Here is a 5,358-nt window from a genome sequence, read left to right as displayed (position 1 = left end):
TATGCCAGGGCACGTTGCGGTAGGCGGAGGTTGGGGCAGGTTAGGCTTAGCTTAGGGTTCAATATCGGGGAAAACACGGGCTTTTATTTGATCGCTCGCTACTACCCTGCTCTAAGAGGAAAAGGGGGTGATTGGGGGTGGTTGAGAGTAGAAGAAGGAGGGAGAGAGGAGAAGGACGAGAAAGAAAGAGGGAACTTGGATATACTCGGATGCGTACACACATTGGTTTCCGTAGCTCTATGATCCTTTGAATACGAGAGAGTTCTGTAGCGAGAACGGATGGCATTGATACCGATTGTTAATGTGATTGATGAAGGGAAAGCTCGATATGTAATTCGTCGGAATTAAGTTCCAAATTCGTTTTTATTCCCCTAATCAATCGATCGATTTGTTCGAGACAAACAACAAAAGTCATGCCTAAAAGAGTGCTAATCTTCTTACAATTGATAGAGATCTTGTTGCGCTTTTCACCTTTTCGTTGAATTTGAAGTGGAAAATGACTACATATACACGATTTATCTATAGCTAAAAAATGATTTTAATTATTAAATTTGAATCAAAACAGTTTATATACATATTATTACTTTACATCATTATTAATTATTCGTTATTTTGTTATTAAAAGTTATTTGACTTATATCTCAATTAATAAATGATCATAATTGGATGCTTAGTAGACACTACTTGTCGCGGCTAATTTTGCAGCTTGCAGTTAACGGTGTCGGATCGATCAGACGGTGTCAATTGAGACAAGTATCGACTAAGTGGCGAATATTAAATCTCGTCCGAACAATTTGAAATCGTTGGACATGACGACATTCATCGTGCATGTTTCCTCTCGCGCTCGCTTCTTATTTCTCTCTCTCTCTCTCTCTCTCTCTCTCTCTCTCTACCATTTCTCTTCTCTCTTATCCCATTCATTTCCTCTCGCGTCGCCTACCCCGGAAACACACGTGTTGCGCAAACTTTAAATCCGGTTACACAGGCGCGATAACAACTTGTACACAATATTTCATCAAAATCGAAATGCTGCATGTTTTATCCATCTACATGTCGAATATCTTTATCTATAAGTAATCTCTTTAATTGTCTCTTTACGTTTCGTACAATCGCATAGTGCTATTTTTTATTTTCTATCTGTTAGATACCTAGATTAGATATCCTCGAATTTATTCTTGTATTGAAATATTTTTTGAAATATTTTCTATTACGGAATATCTATTTATTTTTAGTGAATTGCGCTTCTTAACGGTTCTAATTTGCAAAGGTTGCTTTCGACGTATGATGTATAGAATCAACGGTGACTGTCCATCGCGAACCAGTTTTTCATTAGTGACGTGTAACGCTTCGTAGATTGATGTGATATGCGCGCAAAAACGACATGTAGCGCAATAGATTCGCTTATCGAGAGCATGTGGTAATCGATTCGGTCTATCTAAAATTATTTGCAGCATAATGGACCATCATAAAAAGCGTGAACTGTCGATCAAACTTAATTTACAATTCTGTGTAAAAATAATTTTATTATAAACGTGCGCAAGCTTTCATGACATGATAAATGGTAGATTTGACAGTATACTTTTATAATTGTTTTATCAAGCATATTACAAATTACAACATTGCTCTATTACATGTGAATATTTGTAGTGCATAGTTAAGAATGAAATTTATCAGTAATCAGTTTAAAAAAAAAACAATGTTTTCTCACATTTACACTATATTTCAATTGAACGAGACTGAAACTATCTATATTTAGATTTTCGACTTTAACTATCATTTAGTTAAAATGTGATAGACTTTAATAGCAGTTAGTGTTTAGTCATAGCCACATAATTGTCAAACACTTTTAGTGTCGCGTATAGTATTATTAAAAATTAATCGATGTCCAATGCTGCGTGTGCCATCACTGACGATGAAGCAATGCGTTTCCATTCTAGAGATGAAAATAGAGGTAATGAATTGAAAGTTCGAAAAAAAGAACGTAAAGATAAAAGATCGCTCGACTAACCAATTGGTAATTAAAAACTAGATAATAGTAGTATTTCTTTGTTATTTTACGTATCAATAAATTTAATTGATTTACTAATACTATAATACAAAAATACAAATAAACAAGAAATTGGCTTCATGAATAAATCGAAAGATAACACATTGCCATCGCTTCTTGAGTCATTGTTAATGGTCAGAACATTGACCGAAAAGTCAGTTTTAATTGTTAATTAAAAAGAATATGTTGATATTAATAATGCCACGTCGCTTAGCCAGTCGTTACTTATTCAGCGTTTCATTTCTCAGTTAACGGTCTTTCTGATGAGTTTCTTTCAGCACGTTGCATAATTTATACCGTGCTTCGTAATTTATGTATAACGTAGACTGGCTGCTGCAAATTCGTAGAATCGGAAGAAAGATGGCTTGGTGAAACGAATAAATAAACGTGAAGATTAATTATCGTCTTTCGGGCTTTTTCAGATCATTTATTCCGTAAAAGTTACATATTTCTCTTCCTGTTTTTTTTTTCTCCACATATAGCATGGCTGTTTAGTTTGCGCAGCTTGTTAAACATTTTGTGATTATTATGCTTTATTTATTATAATTGAATATCGATTAGAGAAAAGTGAATAACGAAATTGGATATATCACTGCTGCTTAATATATCAATAGTTTTATTTCTATCTCTTGCATTTCTATCCGTGCAACTGTCGAGAGCTACAAGATCCTCAGAAAGAGCGTGTAATCTGTATTCGGAGGTTGATCGACGTGACCATTGTCATATCGCATCTACTCTCTCAGTTGTCTTCCACTGGATACATAAGCGAAACGCGTTTGCTTTCACAACGTTTTGCACGAGCGCGAGCGGAACTGTGCTTTACGGAAAACTCTGTGATGGTGGTGGTAGCGATGGTGCTACGACAGTTATAAGCCGCTTCCATTTCCGTAATTAAATTCTGACGCCTCAGACGTCCGCTTTTCGTGGCTGCAGCAGCAGCAGCAGCAACGTATCCGCAATTTTCGTCACTGCTAAGGAACTATCGATTTAATATAAACGCGCTCCTATAACATAAAACGACATCAAAATGACGTTCTCCATCGAACAAGAAAAAAGAAAAAAGAAAAAAGAAAAAAGAAAAAAGAAAAAGCTATACAGGGGTATTGCCAATGTTGGTTATCAAGCCGCAAAAACCCCTTTAATAAAATATTCATTGTTATGCCATATAGTGTCTAATTGCCTTGTAATTATTGCAAAGTATAATCGAGGAGGGGCGAAGGAAGAAACTCCGCAGTAACGTTTTCTTCGAAGAAAAATTTATTACACGATAGAAACCGCGTTCGAATTCTTGCGATCTGATGGCTCGCGGAATTACTTTGCGAGGCAGAAATAAGGGAACGATAATGGACTGCTGTTTATTTTCATGTTTTCTTCGATATCGCGACGCGAAGTCTCTTGCTGCTCGTTTCTATGTTAATTATTTTATGGAGGAAACGTATCTTTCTCTTTTGGTGTATGTTAGATAATATACAAAGGCGAAGAATTCTTACAAATGTCTTTCTCCATCGACATACATTGCAGGAAAATTATCTTGTATATGTATGTACTTTTGTCAATACAGCTCGGAACGTTGAATTACTAATCATAATTATTGTGTACGCCAGAATTAAAAATCTACAGAATAGAAATACGCAAGGAAAAATAAAATTCACATGATAATGTCATATGGTCGAGAAAAAGAGGAATATGAAAGTGAAGATAGTATGTATATAATTACATACATCAGTTATTTACTAAATAAAATTATGAATAGAAATCTTTCGTACAGATACAGTAAATATTTGTTTGTAATAATTGCAATTTAATTGTGCAATCTTTTAATTATAACAATTTTACCATTTTAACTGTACAATTATATAATTATCGAAATACGTCCGCGGAAATTGGAAAATGTCTCCTGACATTTTTCCTTCAGTTGAGAGAGAATTGGTAATGTTGATTGATATTCGCTATTGATGCAACCGTTTAAAGATTTAGGTTTCCCCGAGTAACGCTAGCAATTAACGTCATTGGCATTGAGAGGGAAAAGAAAGAGAGGTAGAAAATTCGTAGAAAACGTAGTAAGTATTTCATTTTAAAACCAGTACGTATATATATATATATATACCCTCCGCAAAATTGGACTAATTACGAGGTTTTGTTGATGAGGGCAAAAGACAGATAAAACGTTATAAACAGAGGCTAAAATAATATTTTTGCGCAGCTTGTCGCAGATAATATTTACAATGTTTGGAGAGATTATGTGGTTGGTTGCGTATAATTGCGGCAATAATAATTACATATTATTCCCTCACTCAGTAGAGAATCATCGGTCACAACCCATTCTCTCGACTGAATAATATGTTTTCTATTATTTTGTTGACGTCCCGATGTTGTTAATATCGTAATTTATTATTTTCGCTTGATGAATGGGCTGTAATTTATGAACATTGGACGATCGATCTACCTCCCAAATTTACATTGAATACATTAATATATATTTCAAAGCTGATAGAGATATCATTTATATATTTCATCATGTTTATTACTTTTTAATTTTTTCCTTGTGTACTCCAATGCCATTTGTTTTAAATGTATAATCCACTATTGTTAGTTATTCCGCGTTCAATCGAATTCCGGAGTGAGTTTGTTTTCACTTCTGTATTGCGCGGTGCAGGTCATTCTCAACAATTGCCACACGCCATCGAATTTCTGGCGACCTTGTGCTACTGCTGTAGAGAAAAACGAAAGGGGCATTCGAGAGGGAACAACTTTGTAATCGCCCTAGTAATCAAGTACCGTGTACGCCAGACCCGCAATCGTAACTTCATACCCCTCGAATTACAACGGCGACTACAAAGTTGGATAATTTGTATATCGCGTTATATCATGATTCAGCCATGTGTGCCATGCTGTTTCTGTAATTTGTCACGACGATAATCACAAAGTGGCCCAACGAGAAGTGGCTCTCTTTTTTTCGAACAGCATCGTTCTCGTATTTCGAAGAATTTAATATACATATAAAAGAATTATCTCTGGTAATAGCATCATTTTAGCCTGCCTCACTTTTTGCTTTCTCATTGCTTACGTATACCTCTAGGAATCTTATAAAATTTCTTATCGTAATAACTACAAGTGGCTCGATTTTTGCCCTACGATTATTTCGATTATGATTACAAATTATTTATGCGCGAGTGACCATTTTTCACCATAATACCTTTGTTAATCTCTTTCACTGTAATCCCAGTTATTCTTATTCTACGAAATTTTAACGTACATCATTCTACACATTTACGCACTGGCTTCGACATTGATAAAATTTTTCTTTCAAA

This window comes from Trachymyrmex septentrionalis, unplaced genomic scaffold (assembly GCF_001594115.1).
Source record: "Trachymyrmex septentrionalis isolate Tsep2-gDNA-1 unplaced genomic scaffold, Tsep1.0 scaffold22, whole genome shotgun sequence".
NCBI classification, from domain to species: domain Eukaryota; kingdom Metazoa; phylum Arthropoda; class Insecta; order Hymenoptera; family Formicidae; genus Trachymyrmex; species Trachymyrmex septentrionalis.
Note: the sequence above shows the minus strand (reverse complement) of the source record.